This window comes from Mobula birostris, chromosome 2 (genome assembly GCF_030028105.1).
Source record: "Mobula birostris isolate sMobBir1 chromosome 2, sMobBir1.hap1, whole genome shotgun sequence".
Lineage (NCBI taxonomy): Eukaryota > Metazoa > Chordata > Chondrichthyes > Myliobatiformes > Myliobatidae > Mobula > Mobula birostris.
The window spans coordinates 30,172,826-30,200,097 of NC_092371.1; positions in this window are offsets into that span (position 1 = coordinate 30,172,826).

Genomic DNA, 27,272 nt, shown 5'->3' on the forward strand with positions numbered 1-27,272 from the left:
CCGGTACCGAATTTAAACGAGAGCCGATTGTGGTACAGCCTGGGAGAAGTATCTGAGGGTGAGACCCTCTTAGTAGATGCTCCGAAATACTATGAGGGAGGGGAGTTGACCGCTGAAGACACCTCGGTGAGAGAGAGGTCGCGGCGACTGGACCCTGCAGCCGTGGAAGACGTAGGCAGCGTGTGTGTGGATTATAGGACTCTGAACAGGCACATTGTCATCGACCAGAATACAGTTCTGAGGGCAGAAGATGCGATGGTCTGTTTGTGTGGTGCAACGTGGTTTAGTGTGCTGGATCTGAGGAGTGGATGTTGCCAGATCCCGATGAGTGAGGCCGACAAGGAGAAGACGGCCATTATAGGTCCCCTAGGATTCTTCTGATCTGAAAAGATGCCCTAGGGCATATCCGGAGCCCCTGCAACCTTCCCGCGGGGCAGGAGGAAGACCATGGGGGATGTGGAGGTGTTTGGAGTTTTGGCGTATGTGGATGATTGCCTAAGGGTTTGGATTCACCTTGGGGGACGATGATGTGAGGCGAGTGCCAGCGCTTGTCAAAGTGGAGATGGGGAAACGGAATTCCGAGCCGAAACTGCGGTCATTTACTGATGAATTAATCCTGAGATGAAACCATGACCAACCTTCGAAAGGATCAGCAGAAACTCAAGAAACCAATCCAGAACAGATTGGAAGAAGCTGGTGGTATAATTGCATTCCAGATGGAGATGGACACGAAGCGTGAGTCAGAACTGCTGAGACTGGGGCGAGAGTTGGAGGAGTCAGAGAAGAAGCTGACGTCTCGACTGCAGGAGGCTGAAGAGGCTGCAGAGGCAGCCCAGGCTAAGTGTTTCAGTTTGGAGAAAATCAAACAGCAGCTACTGATCGAGGAAATGAGGAAGAATATGGTTTTGAAGGATGATGTGCTGGATGTGTGGTACATGCTGCCTTTCGCTAACTTCCCCTTGATTGAGGAAGAGACTTTTGGCCCTTCACCCACTGAGTCAGGTGTAGTGGGCAGGGCTAGCTGTGGGCAGCCTGGGTTACTGCAGGACCCTGAAGGAAAAAAAGTGGGGCCCTGGACACGGGACATGGGGCTCCGAGTTGCAGTGGGGGCATGAGTGAGAGATTGAGAGAGGAGATGGCAAGTAAACCCGAGGTATCCCCAGTAGTGTCCGAGCCCGAAGGGTTTAGGTGAGGGGGTACGGAGGTCTCAGAGGATTAGAAAACTCCCAGGTAGGTTGGCCTATGTAGCGCCCATGGAACGGGGCGTAAGGTCTACTGTTTATGGAGCAATGTCACTGTTTGTACCTGGATTGGGTTTTTGTGTCTGCAAGAATGGTTGGCAAGTTATTTAGAAGTCATGAAGACATAACTAAATTTGGTGGGGGGAGAGTGTAAGGGGTTTCTTCTTTTATGTTACTGCTAAGGCTAATAAAAATGGCTACCTTGTCATGTTAGAATAAAATGGCTTCTTTGTTATGTTAAATGCTGAGAAAGTGCTTCTCTCTTGCAGTTTGTTTGAGTTATAATTACCGATAAGAGAATTGTATTCATTTGCTAACCAGTTGGGATAGATGTTATTCTTTCTTGTGTGTTTGTAAGCTATTGTCTGCATGGGCTTTGGGGCAGAAGGCACGATGGGGACAGAGAGAGGAGACGCGATGCTGTAAGCTGAGCGACGGGATGGACCCCGAGCAGGAGTCCGAGGCCCAGGGTCTTCGGTGAGGAGAAGAGATGAAGACAGACTCGTGTGGAGCATCTGGTTGACCACAGTCGTTGGTCCCAGGAGGTGGGTCGAGAAGGTCAGAGGGGATCAAATGGTGAAAAGAGAACTCCGTTACTAGAGCTCCAACTGTTGTGCATGAAGTGGTTGAACTTTGATAAGTTTGGTGCCGTTTACTTTCCTTTTATATTTTATCTCTATTAATTACATAGTTCCAGTGAGATCTATAAAATGTATTCATTTAATCGCATATGGTGTATTGTCTGTTATTTGGCAGGGTGGGGTACATCACACAGCATCCACACAAACTTGATTACCCAGTCTGGCGGGGCCGAAGGCTGCCCCCTCTAGACGACAGCGAGTTGAACGAGCCTGAGGCTTACCGGGGCGGCGGGGTGACATATAGATGCTTTCATCAATAAATTGACCAATAACAAGAGTTTATTAAAGTTAGTGAATGTATTGTTCAACATATTTGCACAAGGTAGTGTTTGGCCTGCTGGTAATTCTAGCAAGAAGTTGCAGAATTTATAAACTGAAACAGGATGGGGATAAAGCTGAAAGTCAACTTTGATCTTTTACTTATGAATTATCACTCAACAAGATGCATTTTTACTCTATGTTTCCATTCAGCAGCAAAATGAAGAGAGATAAGCAACATATCCTCTTCATGATGCTTTGTTACGATAAGGATTTTCAGGCTCTTTTACTGGGGATGAGCTGTAAAGGCAAGGTCAACGTCACAGTTACCTTTCTAAGGCAGTCAGTTTCTCTAGCATTGATTCTTTTGGAATGCTATGCCATTTATAAATGTATTTTTCTCTTTAAACTTAACAGATATCTTATTCTGTACTTGTTAAATAAAATACATTCTGTCTTTGATCATAGAACCATGTACCTTGCTGTAATCAGCAGAGAATAAATGTGAGTTTATTTAGGGTCAACAGCTCAAAAAAGGCAATTGACCAGCTAGATTCCATTGGGCCTCAACAACCATCACAATGTTATTCTGTAGCAGACACAGCAGGCCAGGCAAGCTGGCCCTTTAGAGCAGAGCAGCGTCCCACCATGCCAAATCTGGGAATGGTGATAGTGATCAGCCAGTTTTATTCTGAGAGCCCCTCACCAGTAAAGTCTCCCCAACTCCCTCCTTCCAAGACTGGAATACTGTGATGGCTTTGTTGTTAGCCATTGCCTTTGAGAGCTACCACCTTTGAAATGTTATCACTAGTGCATTGCTTGCCTTTTGTGGACTGATAATAAAATTAGCCTCCACTTATTAAAATGTAGAGAATCCCTCAGAGCTGGAATTTACACAGTAACTCGAGGAACCCAAATACTCTCGACCTTCCTCGTACCTTTCAAACACGTTAGGTTAATTGGCCCCTGTCGACTAACCTTAGTGTATTGGACGGTAGTAGAAGTTGATGGGAGCCAAGGTGGATGTGGGAAGAATAAAATGGAATTAGTGTGCCTGACGGTCAGCACAGACTTCAGAGGCTGAAAGTCCTGTTTCCAAGAAGAAAGGAAGTAACTTTTCTCTAACTACTTTTAATGGCCTCCATCTCTTTGCATGTTGGCCTGGAATGGACAAGCAGTTGGGGGACACAGCGAGGGAGTGAAAGCATCATCTGCAGCACCACAAGAATCCACCATCAACTCCTGACTAACATTTGATAGTCAACGATGCATGTGTAGGTCCCACTGATGGAAAAAAAATGGCACAAGGGATCCTGTAGATGCTGGAAGTCTAGAGTAACACACATAAAATACGTGGAGGAACTCAGCAGGTCAGGTAGCATCTATGGATAGAAATAAAGATTCAGGCCAAGACCCTTCATCAGGACTGGAAAGGAAGGGGGAAGAAGTCAGAATAAGAGTAGTGGGGAGGGGAAGGAGTACAAACTGGAAGGCAATAGGTGAAACCAGATGAGAAGAAATGTAGGTGGGTAGAGAAGGGGGGTGCATGAAGTGGTAAAGGTAAAGGACTGAAAAAGAAATAATCTGATCAGAGAGGAGAGTGAACGATGGGAGAAAGGGAAGGAAGATAGGCACCAGAGGGAGGTGATAAGTGGATGTCATCGACTTTTTATTCCTTTCCATAGGTGCTGTCTAACCTGCTGAGTTCCTCCAGCATTTTGCGTATGATAGCTATAGGGTAGTGCAACATAGAAAAAGGCCCTTCATTACATTGTATCATGTCTATCTATGCTAACCCCACTTGCCTGTATTAATTCCTCATCTCTCTATGTGGGACTTATTCATGCACTGGTTCAGTGTTGTTGCTGCTCCTGCCTCCACACCGGCAGCTCATTCCAGACACCAACTCCTCTTTGTGTGATAAAGGTTCTTCTGGTCAGATCACATGTCTGAGTGCTACCGGTACCACGTAACCCAGTACTACCTGTCGCACGGTTGGGTGGTCGGCAACTAAACCTTCTCCCCCACCAGGCTTGCCTGGTGAGGAGGGTGGCTAGACACCCTGCAGGACGAAAAACAAGACCTGTCAAAGGGCGGATGAACCCACTCGTAGGGTCAACGGCCATCTAGCAAACTCGTGCCGTGAAGCGCGGAAAGGGCATCCCTTGCATCGAAGTTTGGTTTGGCCATTCACTGCAACAGAACTTCCCCCAGCCGTCTTGGACCCCACCATGTCGCTGGATCTGGGAGGGGATGTCGAGAGGGTGGTCTGGACCTGTGCAACTCCCTACTCACCTAAAATCCACTCACGCACATGCTGTTCCTTTCTGATGAGTAGGGTATAAACTCCACTAACTGACTGAAAGGAACCATCATCATCCTATGGGATGGATAGCCAGAGAGAGAGAGAGAGATAAAGGTTTCTAGTCCTAGTTTAAATCGAGTGGTATATTCAAAATCAAATGAGATAAAAGGAGCTCCTATAGATACTTCTAGATCTCAATCAAGTTACAACATATCTAATAACTGTATAGTTAATGTATAAGATAATTTTCGTTTCCTTCATTTCTTACAATTATCTCCTGACTTGCACTTAATTACCTTTTTGCACTTAACTACAGCTGAATACATTATATGGAGCTGTCTCTAACCAGTTGAATAAATGACATTCTGAGGTGAAATAATGATAACTGACACTGAGACTTCTCTCCTGTCACAGAGGAGTTTTTGCACCTTGTTCAGGAGATGGGATGCAGAAAACAATACCGCAGATAATGAGATATTTTGACAAATCTCCCTCACTTCTGTCCATCAGATGTTGAAGAGGGCAGATAACGAGAAGGGTCATAGTTCTGAACAAATTGATTGTGCATGTTGGTTATGAATTTATAAAACATTGTTCATGAGTTCTGAATGCCTCAAAGTACTTTAGAGTCAGTGAGATGCTGTTTAAATATAGTCACAGGAAATCTGAGAGCCAATTAATTCTCGGCAAAGTTGTCTAAACAACAAGCAGAGGTTGATTATAAAATCAGCCAGTTTAAGTTTAAGTGAGTTTCCCTGAGCATTGACGGTTGTCCACTGTCATCAACAGTGCGGCTCTACACTGAGTTATGTTTGCAAAATTAATTTCGGTAGTCCAGAACAAAAAAGTTTTCAATTTGTGTGTCCAGCCTGCCCCATAATATTGGCCCTCCCTGTTTCTGTAATCTCTTTTGGTTGGTAACCTTCTTGGAATTCAGCTGTTATTGGCATTTACACCAAGGTGCAGTGAAAAGCTGTCTAGCATACTGTTTATTCTCTGTAATGACACAGATCAGTGGATGATTATCAGGGACTCCGGCCACCCCAACCACAGACTGTTTCAGCTGCTACCATCTGGCAACTGGTATGGCAGCATTAAGACCAGGACCGACAGGCTCTGGGACCGCTTCATTCACCAGGCCATCAGAGTTGTCAATACACATTTCATCTGATTGCATATCTGAGGGTACATTGTATCTGACTGTACACACATGTATACAATCTTAGAGCTTGGGCAATATCCTCCTGCATTTCCCTTCCTTATTGCTTGTACATTGCAACATAAGGATTTTTCCTGCCTTGGATGTAAGAAATAAAATATATACAAATAGAAAGAGAAGTACAAGATTTAAACAATAACACAATGCAGAATTAAGTACAACAGCTACAGAGAAAGTGCAGTGCAGGTAAACAATAAGGTGCAAGATGATAATAAGGAGATTGTGAGGTCAATTGTCCATCTTATCGTACTAGGGTAATACTCAGTGGTCTTATGACAGCAGGATAGAAGCCGTCCCTGAGACTGATGGTGCATACTTTTGTATCTTCTGCCTCGTGGAAGGCAGGAGAAGAGAAAATGTCCAGGGTGGGTGGGGACTTTGTTTATGCCTACTGCTTTGCTGAGGCAGTGAGAAGTGTAGACAGAGTCCATGGAAGGGTAGCTGGCTTTTCTGATGTGCTGAGCAGAGCAGTTGCCATACCAGCGTGTCATGCATCTGGAAAGGATCTACACCTGTACCCTTACAGAGCCCATAATCCTCCATTTTTCCTACTTCCATATGCCTATCTCAGATTTTCTTAAATATCTCGATTGTATTAGCTCCTAACACCACCCCAGCAATGTGTTCCAGGGACTCTTCACTCTCTGTGCAAAAAAACTACCTCTGACTTCTCCCCTAAACTCACTTTAAAGAGATGGTGTGTTGGCCTTCATTAAGGCAATACATTCGCCAATTATTTTCAGTCTCCTGGCAAGTTCCTAATTAAACCTTCAATTATTCTAAACTTACATTCTCATTTATGCAGATAACTTATAAAGTTTGTTATTTCCTAATGACCTTTAATATCTCCAGAGAGATTGACGCAGTGATAGTCTAATATACAGTACATACATAGGCAAAAACAATTAGTTGAAAATAAGTTCATTTAGCATCAGAAACAAATCATACTGAAAAGTCCCATTATTAGTACAAGTTTTTCCCTCAGGAGGAAGCCAGCAAACTTGTATTTGAGCAAATGGCTGTCTGTAAATGGTTTATTATTTTAAAAATGTTCTGAAACTGACACACCATTCAATTAAGATGCTTATTCATTACTGAAGCCTTTCTGACCTATACAGTCAACCTTCATGGTAATTCTAAACTCAGACTCACGGTACCCAGGAACCCATCTTATTATTTAAAGAAACTAAAGGATATACATCTCATTGTTTTGTAAGAGTCAACAATGATTCTGCTTACCTTTTCATAAACAAATATTACACTCATTCTTCCGCCGAATGCAATCAGTTCACATTGTCATGATCTATAATTTAAATTACTTTGTGGATCCACTTACACCATTGTTTGTAAGTCAGGATGCCCCAGAAGTCCAGGCAATTTTTGGAAGATGTTGTCCTTCCCACAATGCACCATGCGAGGAAGACACAGTGACAGGTCTTCTCTGGTGAGGAACCAGACTGTTATCGAATAGCATTCTCTAGTGATTGTAAACACACGATTACAAGAAAGCAGAATAGAGACACTATAGAGACTGCAGATGCTGGGAATTTGGAGCAATCCACATAAAGTGTCGACTATTCATTTCCTTGCATAGATGCTGCCTGACCCACTGATTTCCTGCAGCATCTCATGTTAAAGTAGGAATATTCAGCATGTATTTATCAAGATGGACTCTGGACTTTAGAGGAGATTGGACTTCTGAGATGACCTAACTGAGATGATTAAGGTTGTTTACGGTATACATACTTTGAAGATAAATTTACCTTGAACTTTCAAAATAAGTAAAATAGCAGATACCCTCTGGAATTCAGAAGAATGAGAGGGGATCTTATAGAAACATACAAAATTTTGAAAGGGATAGATAAGATAGAAGTAGAAAAGTTGTTTCCATTGGTAGGTGGGACTAGAACTAGGGGACATTGCCTCATTACTCAGCGCAGAAGATTTAGGACAGAGATGAGGAGAGACTGTCTTTCCCAGAGAGTGGTAAATCTGTGGAATTCTCTGCCCAGGGAAGCAGTTGAGGCTTCTTCACTAAATATATTTAAGAAACAGTTAGATAGGTTTTTACATTGTAAGGGAATTAAGGGTTATGGGGAAAAGGCAGGTAGGTAGAGCTGAGTTTATGGACAGATCAGCCATGATCTTATTGAATGGCGGGGCAGGCTCGATAGGCCGGATGGTCTACTCCTGCTCCTATTTCTTATGTTCTTATGTTCTTATAGTCTTCTGGTCAACAACTTTATCCAATGAAATAGACAAAAGAGAATCCAGAATCAATATCTTAAGTTGTGTAGGCCACATTAAAGGCAACATTAACAGGCATAGAGAACCTTGGTTTTCAAGGGATATTGGTGATCTGGTTAAGAAAAAGAGAGAGGTGTGTAGCAGGTATAGGCAACAAGGAAAAACAAGGTACTTGAAGAGTATAGAAAATGTAAGAAGATACTAAAGAAGGAAATCAGGAAGGCAAAAAGAAGACATGAGGTTGCTTTGGCAGATAATGTGAAGGTACACCTGAAGGGTTTCTACAAGTATTTTAAGAGTAAAAGGATAGTAAGGGACAAAATTGGTCCCCTAGAAGTGTGTATGTGTAGAGGATCATGAGATGGGGGAGATCTTAAACAATTTTTTTGCATCAGTATTTACTCAGGAAACTAACATAGCATATATGGAAGGAAGGGAAACAAGCAGCAGTGTCATGGAACATATAGAGATTAAAGAGGAGGAGGTGCTTGTTGCCTTACAGCGAATAAAGGTAGATAAATCCCCTGGGCCTGACGTGATATTTCCTTGGACCCTGAGAGAGAGTAGTGTAGAAATTGCAGAAATATTTAAAATGCCCTTAGCCACGGGTATGGTGGCAGAGGATTGGAGGGTAGCTCATGTTGTTCTGTTGTTTAAAAAAGGCTCTAAAAGTAAACCAGGTAATTACAGGCTGGTGAGCCTGACATCAGTAGTAGGTAAATTATTGGAAGGTGTTCTGAGAGATCGGATATACAAGTAATTGGACAGCCAAGGGTTGATTAAGGATAGTCAGCATGGCTTTGTGTGTGGTAGATCATGTTCAATGAATCTTGTAGAGTTTTTTGAGGAGGTTACCAAGAAAGTAGATGAAGGAAAGGCTGTGGATGTTGTCTACATGGACTTTAGTAAGGCCTTTGACAAGGTCCCACCTGGAAGGTTAGTTCAGAAGGTTCAGACACTAGGTATCCATGGAGAGGTTGTAAACTGTATTTGAAATTGGCTGTGTGGGAGAAGACAGAGAGTGGTAGTGGATGATTGCTTATCAGACCAGATCAGCAAGCTTGCTGATGACACTAACATTGGAGGCGTTGTGGACAGCGAGGCAGGCTTTCAAAGCTTACAGAGGGATCTGGACCAACTGGAAAAATGGGCCAGAAAATGGCAGGTGGAATTTAATGCAGACAAGTGTGAGGTGTTGCATTTTGGAAGGACAAATCAAGGTAGGACATACACAATAAATGGTAGGGCACTGAGGAGTGCGGAGGAACAAAGACATCTGGGAGTCCAGATGCATAATTTCCTGAAAGTGGCGTCACAGGTAGACAGGGTTGTAAAGAAGGCTTTTAGCATCCTGGCATTCATAAATCAAAGTATTGAGTATAGGAATTGGGTTGTTATGGGGAGGTTACATAAGACATTGACGAGGCTAAATTTGGAGTATTGTGTACAGCTCTGGTCACCTAACTATAGGAAGGATATCAGTAAAATTGAAAGAGTGCAGAGAAGATTTACTAGGATGTTGCCGGGTCTTCAGGAGTTGAGTTACAGGGAAAGATTGAACAGGTTAGGACTTTATTCCTTGGAGCATTGAAGAATGAGGGGAGAGAGAGGTTTACAAAATTATGAGGGGTATAGACAGAGTAAATGTGAATAGGCTCTTTCCACTTAGACTAGGAGAGATAAATATGAGAGGACATGGCTTTAGGGTGAAAGGGGAAAGGTTTAGGGGGAACATTAGGGGGAACTTCTTCACTCAGAGAGTGGTGGGAGTGTGGAACAAGCTGCCATCTGACGTGGTAAATGTGGGCTCACTCTTGAGTTTTAAGAATAAATTGGATAGGTACATGGATGGGAGAGGTCTGCAGGGTTATGGACTGGATGCAGGTCAATGGGGCTATCAGAATAATGTTTCGTCAGAGACTAGAAGGGCCAAATGGCCTGTTTTCTATGGTTCTATATCTTTGTTAAAGATATATTTTGATACTGAAAATATTGGACCTCTGGGGCTTATGCGATGGATGCTAATTTACCCAATTCATTCCACAAGAGCTGACTGCTTTCATGTAATGTAGATTCAACTATATAACAAGTAATTGTACTCCTAATGCCTGGCTCAAGAGGCAGGAGTTCATCTCCCAGTGTGGCATTTGATGAAGTGCTTCAGGTTCAGAATGATCTTGTGGATTAGTCTGAATCCTCTGGGTAGAATAGGGATGATTTCCCTGATTTTCCTCATTGCAGCACCAACTGAACCAGATACAGTATATAAAGAAACAACATATTAGGTTCATGTGCTTCCTAAGTGAGCAGGCTTTCTAACACTAGGTGATCCTATTTCATCTGCAATGTTAGTACAAAATACAGTGTGCAAATATTAAATATTACATCAGGTTCTTTTTGTAACTTTTCCCAGGAGGTAATGAGGTCTTAGCTTGAATGAAGAGTTTGCATCTTGAAGTTCCTCTGCATGGAACAGCAGTGTTTCATCAGCTGAGGGAGTGGGGAGGCTAATCGGGAGGAGGTTAACTCACCCATGTTCTACTTGATCGGGTGACTATTCAAGGGTTCTGGATTCAATGTTAACCATTAACCCCACCAACCCCAGGCCCTGTTTTCGCTGGCTCTGTCCCACAGCTGAGAACAGACATATCCAGGAATTGTGCTGGAACACATTGCAGATTTGGTCATGAATGATGGTGGACAATTAACTCGCTTGTAGGAGGAGGAGGCTCTAAGAATGTCCTCATCCTTGCTGATGACAGAGCCCGGTATATGAGACTTATTATTGATACAAGGTGCGGAATAGGTCCTTTTGGCTCTTCAAGCTGCAAAACTCCGATTTAACCTGAGCCTAATCATGGGACAATTTACAATGACCAATCAAGCTACCAACTGGTGTATCTTTGGGCTGTGAGAGGAAACCAGAGCACCCGGAGGAAACCCACGCGGTCACGGGGAGAACGTACAAACTCCTTATAGGCGGCGGCAGGAACTGAACTCAGGTTGCTGGTACTGTAAAGCCTTGTGCTAACCACGACCAAGTCAATGAAGTATTGACAATCATGTTTAACTAGAATTGATAAACAGATGACCTTTCGTGGCTTCCTCCCAAGACCTCATCACAGAAACTAATCTTCAGCCAAATTGATTGGTAACATGTGATGTGACCAAATAGTTGAGAGCAAAGGATTTGGGACCAGACAGCATCCCAGCTGTAGAATTGAAGGCACACTTTGTAGAACTATCAGCGCCTTTAGCCAAACTGTTTCGCTATAGTTGCGCTACTGGCATCTACCCAACAATGTGGAAAATTGCCTAGATATCTCCTGCTTATAAGAAAAAAGTAGGACAAGTCCAATCGGGTTAATTACTCCCCCATCGGTCTACTGGCAGTCGTCAGTAAAGTGAGAGGAAATGTGACAGTCTCTTTGACATCAAGGCAGCTTTTGACAGAGCACAGCATCAAGGAGCCCTAGTTATATTAATCAACGGACTCCAAGGGGAAGATACTTAAATGGGACATTTACATCTCACACAGCACAAAGAGGTAGTGATTGTTCCTGCCAATCATCCAAGTTCCTGGGCATTGCTACAGGAGTTCCTTATGTCCGGTTCCTTGCCCCAACTATCTTTAGCTACCTCAACAAAGCCTTTGCTTTGGAAGATCAGAAGTGGAGATGTTTGTTAATGAATGCACAATATTCAAATTCCATTCACATCTCCCTGGCAATTAACACGCCAGCAGATAGCAAATCCCCAGTGGACTGATTATAAGTAAGTAGTATTTGTGCTAAGGAAGGGCCAGGCAATGAGCATTTTCAACAGCAGCGATTCTAAGCCCTCACCCCTGAGATACAGTGTGATTAGGTCACTTCTAACCCCAAAAATCAGCAACCAGGGTGACTGCCAATGCCGGAAGCTCAACTGGACTGGTCAGTTAGATTGCATGGCTACAGAACGACCATCCCAGGACAAATGGGATGGAAGGCAGGCAAGTGCAATGGTAGCATTCATTTTGAGAGAACTAGGATAAAAGATCACGGATGTAATGCTGAGGCTTTATAAGGCATTGGTCATGTCACACTTGGAGTATTGGGGCAGTTTTGGGCATCTTATCTAAGAAGGCTATGATCCCGGGCATGAAAGGATTAATGCTTGAGGAGAGTTTGATGGCTCTGGGCTTGTACTCGCTAGAGTTTAGAAGGATGGTGGGAGGGGGGAATCTCTTTGAAACTCGTCAAATACTGAAAGGCATAGACAGAGTGGACATGGAGAGGATGCTTCCTGTAGTGGAGGAGCCTAGGTCCAGAGAGCAGAGCTTCAAAATAGAAGGATGTCCTTTTAGAACAGAGATGAGGAAGAGTTTCTTCAGCCGGAGGGTGTTGAATCTGTGGAATCTTTGGCCACAGAAGGCTATGAAGGCCAAGTCATTGGGTATTTTAAAAGCGTAGCTTGATAGGTTCTTGATTAGTAAGGCTGTCAATGGTTATGGGGAGAAAGCAGGAGAATGGGGTTGAAAAGGATAATACATCAGCCATGATGGAATGGTGGAAAAGAGTCGATGGGCCGGTTGTCCTAATTTTGCTCCTATGTCTTATGGTCTTATGGTATTCTAGCGGTTACAGTGCCAGTGACCTGGGTTCAATTTGGCCAGTGATGTAAAGAGTTTGTACATTCTCCTTGTGACTGCATGGGTTTCCTCTGGGTGCTCCAGTTTCCTCCCACATTCCAAACACATACAGGTTAGTAGGTTAATTGGTCACATGGGAGTAACTGGGCAGTGCAGGCTTATTTGACAAAAGCCAATTATGTGATGGAGAAATTCCCACTTGCTTGGATGAACTTTAGTTCCAATACTCACCATCCAGAACAATGCAGCCCCATGATTTTCACCCTCCACCCTAAGCATTCATTTCCTCTACCACCATCCCACAATGACTGCAAGATGGGCACGTACAAAATACACGGCAGTTACTCACCTCGGCCGTACTCCTGGCACTTCCCAGAGAAGCAACCTGCACCAGTTAGAACGACTAGGACTTCAGACACCACCAAGCACATGTTTTCCTCTAACTAATACAACATCATGATTTGGAAATATATCACTGGCCCTTTATTGTCACTGGGTCACAATCCTGCCCGCCTCCACAACAGCATTGTGGGAACACCTTCACCAGAAAGACTGGGCTAACTTAAAGAAGTTGCTCACCACCACCTTGGAACATAGAACATAGAACATTTATCATGATACAGGTCTTTCGGCCCACGATGTTGTACTGACCCATTAACCTACTCTAAGATCAATCTAACACTTCCCTCTTGCATAGCCTTCCACCTTCCAGAGTGCTTAAGGAAGTAGCCCAAGAAATAGTGGATGCATTAGTGATAATTTTTCAAAACTCGTTAGATTCTGGACTAGTTCCTGGGGATTGGAGGGTGGCTAATGTAACCCCACTTTTTAAAAAAGGAGGGAGAGAGAAACCGGGGAATTATAGACTGGTTAGCCTAACGTCGGTGGTGGGGAAACTGCTGGAGTCAGTTATCAAAGATGTGATAACAGCACATTTGGAAAGCGGTGAAATCATCGGACAAAGTCAGCATGGATTTGTGAAAGGAAAATCATGTCTGACGAATTTCATAGAATCTTTTGAGGATGTAACTAGTAGAGTGGATAGGGGAGAACCAGTGGATGTGGTATATTTGGATTTTCAAAAGGCTTTTGACAAGGTTCCACACAGGAGATTAGTGTGCAAACTTAAAGCACACGGTATTGGGGGTAAGGTATTGATATGGATAGAGAATTGGTTAGCAGACAGGAAGCAAAGTGTGGGAATAAAGGGAACCTTTTCAGAATGGCAGGCAGTGACTAGTGGGGTACCGCAAGGCTCAGTGCTGGGACCCCAGTTGTTTACAATATATATTAATGACTTGGATGAGGGAATTAAATGCAGCATCTCCAAATTTGCGGATGATACGAAGCTGGGCGGCAGTGTTAGCTGTGAGGAGGATGCTAAGAGGATGCAGGGTGACTTGGATAGGTTGGGTGAGTGGGCAAATTCATGGCAGATGCAATTTAATGTGGATAAATATGAAGTTATCCACTTTGGTGGCAAAAATAGGAAAACAGATTATTATCTGAATGGTGGCCGATTAGGAAAAGGGGAGGTGCAACGAGACCTGGGTGTCATTATACACCAGTCATTGAAAGTGGGCATGCAGGTACAGCAGGTGGTGAAAAAGGCGAATGGTATGCTGGCATTTATAACAAGAGGATTCGAGTACAGGAGCAGGGAGGTACTACTGCAGTTGTACAAGGCCTTGGTGAGACCACACCTGGAGTATTGTGTGCAGTTTTGGTCCCCTAATCTGAGGAGAGATATCCTTGCCATAGAGGGAGTACAAAGAAGGCTCACCAGATTGATTCCTGGGATGGCAGGACTTTCATATGAAGAAAGTCTGGATGAACTGGGCTTGTACTCGTTGGAATTTAGAAGATTGAGGGGGGATCTGAGTGAAACGTATAAAATCCTAAAGGGATTGGACAGGCTAGATGCAGGAAGATTGTTCCCGATGTTGGGAAGTCCAGAACGTGGGGTCACAGTTTGAGGAGAAAGGGGAAACCTTTTAGGACCGAGATTAGGAAAAACTTCTTCACACATAGAGTGGTGAATCTGTGGAATTCTCTGCCACAGGAACCAGTTGAGGCCAGTTCATTGGCTATATTTAAGAGGGAGTTAGATATGGCCCTTGTGGCTACGGGGATCAGGGGGTATGGAGGGAAGGCTGGTGCAGGGTTCTGAGTTGGATGATCAGCCATGATCATAATAAATGGCGGTGCAGGCTCGAAGGGCTGAATGGCCTACTCCTGCACCTATTTTCTATGTTTCTATGTTAAAGGGCAATTATGGATGGGTATTAAATGCTGGCATAGTTCCATTAATTCTGAGGTGCACTACATTGTAGCTCAAGTTCACATTGTCAATTTTCCAATAACTCCAGTTGTGAGTCCCCCTTCATTAATTATAAGCAGTCACTATTAAATTTGCCAATTCTTTGCAGTGCTATCTCTTTGAATCTCTTTTTATGCAGCCAGCTGAAGCTGAAATATTTTGCTTAAGGTGCCTGTCAGTTCTGTGAAAGAATATTACTTGTCAGAGCACATGCAGGCAATTCATGATTGATTCAAGGAAGTGCTCCCAATGTGCCAAGGTGCTCGGCACTTCATCTAAGGAGATTTCAGATATTGAATATTTAAGTAGAGGCTGTAACCTCCTGCATTCCATATAAACGTAGTGCACTGACTCCTCCCGGCCTCGGAAAGGAGAGGTGGCTGGGGAGTCAGTGAACTGACTCAAGATTCTGCTGCGCAGCACTCCTCTAGGCAATTCTTTCCACTCCCCAGGGGAAAGACTCCTCCATAAAGAAAGCTCCACTGTAGATGTTTGGTACAGCCTGTTGGCACTGGGAAACACAGCAGGAAGTTCAATAACCTCACAGAAATGATTAATGTCAATGATGGCAACTTCTATTATTGTTTTCCTTACCAGTCCCAGCCTGAGCTCTAATCTACCAGGTCAACCAGCAGCATTCATTGTCAATCAGAATGCATCTGCTTCACTGCACCTTCAGAATGGCCCATGCCTCAGGACAACAGCCCCAGCTTTGCACTTCCCTCTGCTTTTTCAGTACAAGTGCTGCAGAACTGAACGAGCTGGAATTAACCAAGGAATCAGAATCAGAATCAAGCTTTTTTTCTCACTGTCTTATATAATGTGAAATTTGTTGTTTTGCAGCAGTGGGACATTGTAAAGATATGAAATCTCTATAAATGACAAAATAAATAAATAATTTTTAAAAAAGGGAAAAATTAGGTTTGTGTACATTGTCTATTCAGAAATCTGATGGCAGAGGGAAAGAAGATGTTACTAACATGTTGAATGTGTGTCTTCAGGCTCCTGTACCTCCTCTTGAAAGCCATGTTAGATAATCAATGGAGTAAAATTCTTCATCTGGTTAATAACTTTGTGCCCGTCATTCCTTGATACAGGTCAAGGTAGTGCATCGGGCCTATATGTCAAAGGATAAACTAGCACGTATTTTTTCCAACATCAATCCTATTTGTGACAGTTGTAATAGTGAGGTGGCCACTTTAACTCATATGTTTTGGTCTTGTATAAAGCTAGACAATTTTTGGAGAGATGTCTTTAAAACGTTATCAAAAGTCTTGGATCCGGACCTGCAACCTAATTTACTTACTGCAATATTTGGGATTACCCCATCAAAACCAGGAAATATTCCTGTTTCTGCTCAACATATGATAGCCTTTTCAACTTTATTGGCTAGGAAAGCCATTTTACTGAAGTGGAAGGATTCTAATCCACCTACGGTCTTTTATTGGCTTTCCTCCATTATGTCCTGTTTGAGTTTAGAGAAAATAAGAAGTCAGACATTCGATACTTTCTTTAAATTTGAGCAAATCTGGTGACCTTTTATTCAATATTTTCATTTGATTTGATTTATTTCTCTTCCAATTTTTGTTTTCGAAGTTTTAGATTTAATCAGAAAGTCTTTTTTTTTGGTCATATCCTCAGAATGGACTGCCCTGTCCCTTTTTTTCTTTTTTTTTGTATAGTGTAGTGGTTTTTTTTCTTCATTTAAAATTCCAAGTTTTTTTTTCTTCTTCATGAACTGATTAGAGGAGAATTAGCTGTTTTCTTTTTTATTATATATTATATACTAGGTTAACACTGTATGATTTTGATAATGTCTGTCTCAATCTCTGTTTATATTGTCATTGATATATATATTTGAGATAATTCTCCTCTTGTTTGTATTTATGTTCCTTTTAAATCAATAAAAAGATAGATAAATAAATAAATAAATAAATAAATGAAGATTATAAACTGAAGCTGCTTTTCATGTGACTCTGGCATGGGTGTTCTGAAATCCAGGGAAGATGCTTTCCTTTCCAGCATGGGCTGCACCATGGTACGGCTACGTAGAACCCTGTCCAGCAGAGTTAGAGACCAGGGCTCAGTCCTGACCTCTGGTTCTGTGTGGACCTTACACGTTCCCCCTGCATGGGTTTTCCTCTGCATCCTAAATGTGTGCAATTTTGTAGGTTAATTGGTCACTGTAATTTGTCTTTTGTGAGTAGGTGAGTGGTAGATTATGGGAAGAAGTAGATGGTGATAAAATAGAATTAGATTATGAAGACACGTATTCCTCTTTTATTGTCATTTAGTAATGCATGCATTAAGAAATGATACATTATTTCCTCCGGTGTGATATCACAAAACACAGGACAGACCAAGACTGAAAAAACTGACAAAACCACATAATTATAACATAGTTACAACAGTGCACAATACCATAACTTGACGAAGAAGTCCATGAGCACAGTAAAGTTCAAAGTTTCTCAAATGTCCCACATCTCACGCAGACGGGAGAAGGAAGAAAAACTCTCCCTGCCATGCTGACCACAATCCGACTCTGAGTCATCCGAAAACTTCGAGCTCTGATCAGCTCTCCGACATCGAGTACTGAGCGCCATCTTTGTCCAAGCGATTCGACCTCCTTCTCGGTCGCCAAAAGCAGGCAAGGCTGGAGATTTTGAAGTCTACTCTCCGAAAGATTCCCGACCACACAGTAACGACAGCAGCGAACGGGCGTTTCAGAAATTTCTCCAGATGCTCCTATGTGCTCTCACGTCCATTCTTCAACAAATCAGAATTGTCCATGGCCCCTATTTAACAGATATGATATAATTTTTCACCGGAGGGCTGTGCACACGCAGGCGCACCGCCATCTTCTCCTCCCTCCTGTAGGATTAGCGTACATGGGCATCTGATAGCCTATGTACTTGGAGCTGGATGACTTCAAGTGGACATTACATATCAAGACAAATAAGATGGCATGTCCCAGCTTCTACTGCAGCTTCCACTAAAGCTATTCAGAAACTGGATTAAAAAGATAAATAATCCGGAGAACCTGAGTTGTAGAGTCCTTGAATGTAGCTCTGTACAGTAGTTTGTGGAATAATTTCGGAGCTGTGGTGGATGAAGTTATCTACACAGGTTCAGGAGGCTGATGGTTACATGGTAATAACTATTTCTGAACCTAAGGCTCCTGTACCTCCTGCACAATGGTAGGAGCGAGAAGAGGGTGAATGGTGGGGAGGGTGTGGGGTCGTTGATAATGGATGCTTCTTTCTTGTGGCTGTGCTCCTTATAAATGTTGTCAATGGTGGGGAGGGCTTTTCCTGTGAAAGTCTGGGCTGTATCCATCGCTTTCAGTAGACTTTTCCATTCCTGGGCATTAGTGTTTCCATACCAGACAGTGATGCAACCAGTTAATATACTCTCCACTGTGCATTTATAGCAGTTGGTCAATGTTTCGGTGACATGCCGAATCTACACAAACTTGCAAGAAGCTAGTGGCATTGACATGCCTTCTTTGCGATGGCACTTATGTGCTGGTCCCAGGACAGATCCTTTGATATGATTAACTAGTTACTCATGATATAAGAAATTAGTTATATTAAAATTTTTATGGACCATGTGAAAATAAGTGGTTAATAAAATTATGTCAATAAATAAGCACCATTAATGTGATGCGACAAAACATGTCGTGATTTCCTTACACTTGAAATGTGATGAACAATTTTTGCCTCAAGTTTCTGTGTCTGTGAGCAGAAATTACCAACATTCTAGTAACATCCAATGCTCACCTCACCTCAGGATAGCTTATAATTGGTGACAAATTGGTCTGAAATTATTTAGTGAGAGCAGGTGGCTTCACATGTTTGTGAAACTGCAGCACTTGACTTTAAAGACTCAGTGACTAGTTCAGAGGCCCCTCTGCTGGTTGGGTCGACCATGAATGTTGTGTCTCAGCTGTCTAGAAGCATCCATTATCAAGGACCCCCCACTATCCAGGCCATGCTCTCTTCTCACTTCTACCATTGTGCAGGAGGTACAGGAGCCTTAGGTTCAGGAATAACAGTACCAGGTTCAGGAATAGTCATTACTCTGTAGCCATCAGGCTCCTGAACCTGTGTGGATATCTTCATCCACCACTGATACACAAGCCTGGGCAGTACGATATGGAGACAAAGCCATTGCCCATGTAGCAGGCTCCCCCTCTCCACGCAGCTGATGAATCCAAAAGAATGGTGGAGACCGATACAGTTTGTCCCAGCAGCTTTGCAGGAGTTGCCAGTCAGCATTGAACTCAATATAGGAGTGCTTTAGGGACACCAGCTCTAGATTTTTCCTCAGGAATTACCCACAAAGTATTTCCCATGAGTGGCTACAGCCACAAGGGAGTGAAGGCTTGAGATCAAAGTCTTCCTTCTCCTAGATGGAAGAAGAACCGCAGCTGATGAGTCCCAGCTACCCAAAATGACTGCTTTTAAGGCACCATTAACCCGCCTTTGCCTCTTCTCCGGTTAGTAGAAATGGTTTTTCCGGGCTCAGCAGCCAAACCACACGTGAAGGTCAGTCGCCTTCAGCAACTAGTTTAGAATTTAAAAAGAAATTTAAAGCAAGACGGATACAAATAGTGGAATGAACTGAAGATAACAGTGCAAACATTCAGCAAATGGTGTTGCTGAGAGAAGAGGAAGGAAATGACACTACAAGTATGTACATGTTCCGTAGGTAGCTGTAGGGCTACAACAGGGCAGGTGAATGTAAAGAGGATAAAATATTTCCCATTGGCAATCATGTCCTTGAGGTGGACTCTCCAAGTCTCTCTGCTCCACGTACCTATCTGAATGCCACTTCAATGTTGTGACTTCCTCTGGCAGTTCATTCCAGGTACTCACTACCCTCTGCGTAAAGAATTTACCTCTTTTAAATCTTCCCCCTCTTACCTTGTATCTGTGCCTTCTAGTTTTGGACTCCCCAACCCTTGGGAAAAAACTATGACTGTCCAAGCTCTGTGGTATGGGAAGGGGAGAGACCAATTTCACTTCAGGGCATTAGCTGTGTAGGAGATGATGCTCTGACTGACTTCATAGCTCTAAAGAAAGCTGAAGATAATTGCATGGAACACCTATGTAAGCTTGCACAGAGCAATAAATGCAGCACACAGAATCAAAACCTGAGCGAATTCACAAACAACCATACCATCGTATTCAAATACGTAACAACGTGTTGGAACTATGGAAAGAATTTGGGACATGCACTTAGTGAGATATTTGGAATCAAAGTCAGGTTTATTATCATGACGAATGTCATGAAACTTGATGCTCAGTGGCAGGAGTACAGTAGAAGAAATAAACAAATACTATAAGCTACAGTTAAAAAATAAACAGTGTCAACGAGGAAAGGCAAGGTAGTGTCCATGGGCTTGTGGGCTGTTCAGAAATTTGATGGTGAAGGGTAGGAAAGTATTCCTAGAACATGGATAGTGGGTCTTCAGGCTCCTTGATATTTCCATAATAGTAATGAGAACAGAGCATGCCCTGGGTGATGAAGGGACTTAATGATGCATGCTCCCATCTTCAGACGCCACCTTTTGAAGATATTCTTCAGCGAGGGGAGGCTCGCGCCCGAGATGGAGCTGGTTGAATCTGCAACCCTCAGCAGCCTCTTTTGGTTCTGTGATCCTTTATAACTTGTAACAAGGGAACTGAATACAACTTTTATAACTTTATTATGTGGAAGCTTTGGAAAGGGTGCAGAGGAGATTTACCAGGATGCTGTCTTATGAGGATAGGTTGAGCAAGCTGGGGCTTATCTCTTCACAGGGAAGGAAGATGAGAGGTGACTTAATAGAGGTGTACAAGATGATAAGAGGCACAGAGCAAGTGGACAGCAAGTGCCTTTTCCCTAGAGCAACAATGGCTAATACTATAAGGCATAATTTTAAGGTGATTGGAGGAAGGTATAGGGAAGATGTCAGGGCCAAGTTTTTTTTTTACACAGAGTGTTAGGTGCATGAAACATTCTTCCTTTGGTGATGGTAGGGAAATTTAAGAGACTTTTAGACAGGCACATGGATAAAAGAGAAAAGGAGGGCTATTGGGGAGTGCAACTCTGTTGTGGATGGTCCCAAGCCCAGCTGAGAAAGGAGGAGGGTAAGACGTGGGACTGGCAACCCCATCCTGTAAAAACCCAGTGCTACAGAAATGCCAACAGAAGCTCCAAAGACCTCATCCTTCCGAGGGGAAGGACACAACGTGAGGATAGGCTACAACTGGGGACATCTTGAAAGACTGACCCAGGACAAAGGACTCTGGCAAGCTACAGTCAGCGGCCTATGCCCCAGTTGGGTGATGGGGCTTAAGAAGATGTGGGAGGGAAGGTTGGGTTAGGTTAAAAGATTGGCACAACATTGTGGGCTGAAGGGCTTATACTGTTCTGTGGTGGTCTATCACTGTGTTCTATAACATCAATTTTTGGGGGTCAAAGCAGGCTACATCTTCTGAGACATCAATTGAAGAAATAACCTTTCAGTAGCATTTGCATTCCCAGAAAAATGACCATCAGAATGTCACACAACCTTCTCATTATAAAAATTATAGAGGATTTTTTTTCTTTTAAAGTAATAGATTAGCAAAAGATGATTAATTAATAGAGGTGTAGGCTATGGTTATCAATCAGATGTCAATAGATCTGCTATGATATTTTGGTTATTTTTGTCCTTAGGAAGTTACTATTAGCACAGTACTTTGGTTCCAGGATATATTTGCTCAATGTACAATCATAAATCGTATCATTACAGATCTCATTACTTCAGTGAGAACATCACACTAGTACAGCAAAATTATATTCCTTCAACTCTCCTGTCATGCTAAATCTTGTATAAAAATCTACTCTACATCGACAGCTTAGCTTGATCAACCTTTTGAGGAACCAGTCACATCATTCTACAAGCATTAGAGAAAGAAAATGCTTTTCAGTGATTTTAACTGTGGTATTTGTCTAGCATCTTTCTAACCTTTTGTGTGAATCTATATTTCAGGCTAGGTTTGATAGATTTGGTCACTTTCCCCGAGTTGATGTAGCGAGGTTGCCCGTCCCTTCCCTGATTGTGATGAATGGAAATGTCAGACACAGTGAGAAGCCGTGCACGCAACACTAATCAAACCCTTTTTTTCCACCTTGTCAGGTGTTGCTTGGTGGAAGCTGAGAGCATAGGAAAGGTCAAGGTGAGACAAATTAAACTGCAATATCGCTGTAATGGGAAAAGAAACTGGGACACTGCAGAGAGAAACTTGGTGACTGCGTAGGGGCTGTTGGACGTCAGGTTCAACCATAGGAAGGTGTTCTATCCTTCCCAAGGTTAAAAGCACATTTTCTCAATCAATATGGTAATTTGCCATTTCAACTGCTAGGCACCTGGTTTAATAATTACTATCCCCAAATCCGCCAATGGAAGATAAAAACATGATAGCTCATTCATCTGAACAATGGCAATTGTAGGTCTTATTAACCAGAAGGATGACTTGTAGGCGCAGTCTTGCAAGAGTCTTGAATCTGCTCAAGCAGGTGATAGAAGACATATAGAGAAGAATGGGCTGGCTGAAGAAAATATGCTTTGCATTCATTGTCAAATCACGCCTGTGAAGCTCCCAGCACAGGGTTGCTTTCAAAGTTGAATATTTTAATTTCTCCTCTTCTAAACCATTATTTTACAAGTAAGATAGGAAGTTAAATGGTGGGATTATGAGAAATGTAATGCCCAGCATTAGGACTGTTAATCCCCAGTCTAGAACTACATGTGTATTCCCACTCTCAACACTGGCATACTTTATTAGTCTGCATAGAGCAGGTGTGATAACGCTTTAGCTATCGCTCTTTAACTGTGGAGGGTTTGAGACATAATCAATTCTCTACTCACATTGCATAATAATTTTACCAGTCTGTGCCAACACTGTGACTAAGGTAATGAAAACAGATAGCTTCAATTGATTCCCAGAGAGCAAATGTAAAATGGTTATATTTTTCTTGTGTTAAAGCTGCATAATCACCAAGTTTCATATAAGAATGAAAACCCGCTCTTCACATTTTAGGAACAGTTTCTTCCCCTCCACCATCAGATTTCTGAACAGGCAATAAGCCCATAAACACTGTCTCTCTATTCCGCTTTTTGCACAATTTACTTACTCTGAGATACAGCAGAGAACAGGCCCTTCCAGCCCAACAAGGCCAGACCAGACCAAGACCCAGATCAGACCACTGCCCAGACTAGACCACCGCCCAGACCAGACCACCACCCAGATTAGACCACCGCCCAGACCAGACCACCGCCCAGACTAGACCACTGTCTAGACCAGACCACCACCTAAACCAGACCACCGCCCAGACCAGACCACTGCCCAGATGAGACCACCGCCCAGACCAGATCACCGCCCAGACCCGATCACCGCCCAGACCAGACCACCGCCCAGATCAGACCATCGCCCAGACCAGACCACTGCCCAGACCAGACCACCGCCCAGACTAGACTACCATCTAGACCAGACCACCGCCCAGACCAGACCACCGCCCAGACCAGACCACCGCCCAGACTAGACTACCATCTAGACCAGACCACCGCCCAGACCAGACCACCGCCCAGACTAGACTACCATCTAGACCAGACCACCGCCCAGACCAGACCACCGCCCAGACTCCCACCTATTTAACCCTGGCCTAATCACAGGACAATTTACAATGACCAATTAACCTAGTAATTGGTACATCTTTGTACTATGGCCGACGCCGGCCTCCAAGGCCTGAGTCGATGTAGTAGCAGTTTGTACTACAGGAGGAAAACTGGAGCAACCGGGGAAAGCGCATGTGGTTTGTGGGGAGAAGGTACAAGCTCCTTACAGACGTTTTTTGTAACGTATAGTAACTTTTATGTACTTCACTGTACTGCTGCCATAAAACAATACATTTCAGGACTCACCAGAATCAGTTTTAAAATCACTGACATCTCGTGAAATTTGTTGTTTTGTGCCAGCAGTGCAGTGCAGAACATAAAAAATACTATAAATTGCTGTCAGTGATAATAAGACTGATTTTGATTCTGACCCGATAAGGATGCTGACATATGCAGGAAATCATTTCTAAATTTAAAGCATCTACTTTCTTTGTGGTAAACTCATTCTGTTCACTACGGAAAATTACCTGTAAGATTACAGCTAGATAGGCAGTGAGCTACACAGTTAAGGAGAAATACAATGGCTTGTAATGAAAAAGCCTACACAATATGAAACTTGGTAAGGCATATGGTTAGTTTCTGTGTATAGATTTTTTAATAATGAAATTATATAGCACCAGGCATTCTCGGGTTTGCTTTTTCCAATTGATGTCCGATTAGTCCCATCCCACTGCTCTTTTTTATATTCCTGCAATTACGTCAGCAAGTATTTATCTGTTTCCTTTTTGAACCTGCTTCTTCCAGGAAAATAATGTATTTTCTTATTTCCTATTCCAACCTACCTCAATACCTCCTTATTTATTCTTTTAAAACTCCACTAGATTTCATCGTAATTTTGTTTTTTTTTTCTCACTGCCTTAGCTATTGGCCTTTGTTATCATGACCGAGACTGACATTCATGTAATATGACTGTGCAGTGCCGGTTCTGAATGAGGGACCTATTTTGCTGTTGTTTTCTCTTGTCGTTGTTGCGCTGAACATTTTGGGCATGCTAGGTTGGTGTCGAAATGGGTAGCATATCCTTAGGTTGTGTTGGACATTAACACAAACAATGCATTTCACTGTATGTTGTGATACTTAAGTGATAAATAAATGAATCTGAGCCTGAATCTGAGTAAGTTGTGAACAAACACTCAAAATACAAACCAGGTGTAATTGACTAAAATTAATTCTGTTATATGAAGCTAGCTTTAGAACCCAAGTCACTGATGTGGACATCCATTCTAGTTCCATTGATTATTTTGTCCAATCTTTGTCTTGCTGTCTATCTCCCTCGAGCAACTGATTCCTACTCTCATTGTGCCCTCTTCTCACCTCACTGCAAATTCTTCTCATTTTTCTCTCTTTGTCTGTATCGTGCCCCTGCAATACACTACCAATCTCCAGCCCCTTCCCTCCCCGAATTAATTATCATCTTTCCTCAGTGCTCCAATCACCTAAGGCTTCCGTCTCAATCCTCACCCTCTTCTCTTCCTAACCGGCCATCTCCCCTCTCCACTCTCAGTCCTGATGCAGGGTTTTGGCCCTTTCGTCTGTCTCAAGGTGATGTACCTACATTCCTGAGAATCCAGTCTGCCAAATCTTTCAGGAGAAAGTTGCTGGATCGTTTAGCTAATTCAAAATTCAATGTTTTAAAAATATATTAATTTTATGGCTTTAAACTGTACTGCTGCTGCAAAACACTAAATATCATGAAATATGTCAGTGATTATAAACCGGATTCTGATATCCTCCACCGTAATGCAGCTGATCCAATCTCAGCCTGTGTTGTGGCCCACCTTGTTAAATCTCATTCTGTGTTGATCTGTCTTGTCATTTGCTATGGCCTACTGGCCACGTCTCATATGTTCTACCTTAAATAACCTGTAATTTATTGTGCCCTTTCCCCTGCGCCCTGGATTTCCATTATCACTCTAGAGCCATGGAGTCACTGAGAAGCACAGCTCAGAAAGAGGCCCTTCAGCCCAATGTGCTATCAACTAATCAACTATTCACACTAATCCTGTTTTAATCTCCCTCACATTCCCAACAACTCCTGCCCTCCTACTCCCCCACAACCTCTACTATTCATCTGCACGCTAAGGGCTGCATGTAATGGCCAATTAATCTATCAGGCCACATGAGGAGATTCACCAAAGGCTCTAGTTAGCTTTGAAGGTGTACCGTGGAGAGCATTCTGACGAGTTGCATCAGCACCGGAGGTGGAAGCTGCAACGCACAGGATCACAAGAAGCTGCAAAGGTTGTAGACTTGGTTCCATCTTCCCCGCCATCCAGGACATCTTCAAGAAATGATGACTCAAGAATGTAGCATCCTTCACTAAGGACCCTCGCCCTCTGTGACATGCCCTCTTCTCATTACTACCTTTGGAGAGGAGGTACAGGAGCCTGAAGACACACATGCAATGTTTTAGGAACAGCTTCTTCCCCTATGTCATCCAATTTCTGAATTGTCCATAAGCACTACCTCACTATTCCTTTTTTGTACTTTTTATCTATCTACCTACCTATCTGTTTGTCTATCTTTATATTTGTTTATTTATATTGTAATTTGTGGTAACTTTTTAATGTATTGCACTGAACTGTTGCCAAAAAAAACCAACACATTTCACAACATTTACCAGTGATACTAAACCTAATTCTGATATTATTGGGATATGAGAAAACTGGGAGTTGGAGGGAGTGATTCAGAGAGGAGGAATTGAGCCAGAGGAGTTTCGATGCCTGTCCAGCTAACCCGGGTGCAAGGTTGGATTGCTTTAAGCACAAAGCTGATTTGGAGAGGTTAAGAATGGCTTTGGGCTGAGCAGTGAGGCCTAGGGCCAGAGTGTTTCACTGCGTCGGGGCCTGGGTGCTAACGCGAGGCACCACCTGCTGTTTGGACAATTTATACACCAGCCAATATATATAGACCGGAAAGGCAGGGTGTCAGGACTGGAGGTGAGAATCGGGACAATTTCTCTCACTCTCCTGCGATGTTCTCTCCTCTCTCCATGGTGCTGAGGCTGTAAGGCTGCCCCGGCTGCTGTGCTTCATGTTCCTTGGCGATTTGACCCGCTATTACGATGAACTGAGACTGAGGCTTTGGGCCTACTCCAGGCCGCTCTGGGGATTCGGATCAAAGAACTCAATTTAGTTCGGAGTGCTGTTGCTCTCCTCTGTTGCTTGCATGACTTGTGTTTTTTTCTCCTTCTCCACGAATTGTGTGTTGGTTTTCTTTATTTTTAATTGGGATTTTTTTGGGTTTCTTGCTTTGTGACTGCCTGTAAGCAGACAAATCTCAAGGTTGTTTAAATTAAACAACCGCTTTGCTGAACATCTACGCTCTGTCCGCCAGAGAAAGCAGGATAGACCGCTTTGCTGAACATCTACGCTCTGTCCGCCACAGAAAGCAGGACAGACCACTTTGCTGAACATCTATGCTCTGTCCGCCAGAGAAAGCAGGATCTCCCAGTGGCCACACATTTTAATTCCACATTCCATTCCCATTCTGACATGTCTATCCATGGCCTCCTCTACTGTAAAGATGAAGCCACACTCAGGTTGGAGGAACAACACCTTATATTCCGTCTGGGTAGCCTCCAACCTGATGGCATGAACATCGACTTCTCTAACTTCCGCTAATGCCCCACCTCCCCCTTGTACCCCATCTGTTACTTATTTTTATACACACATTCTTTCTCTCACTCTCCTTTTTCTCCCTCT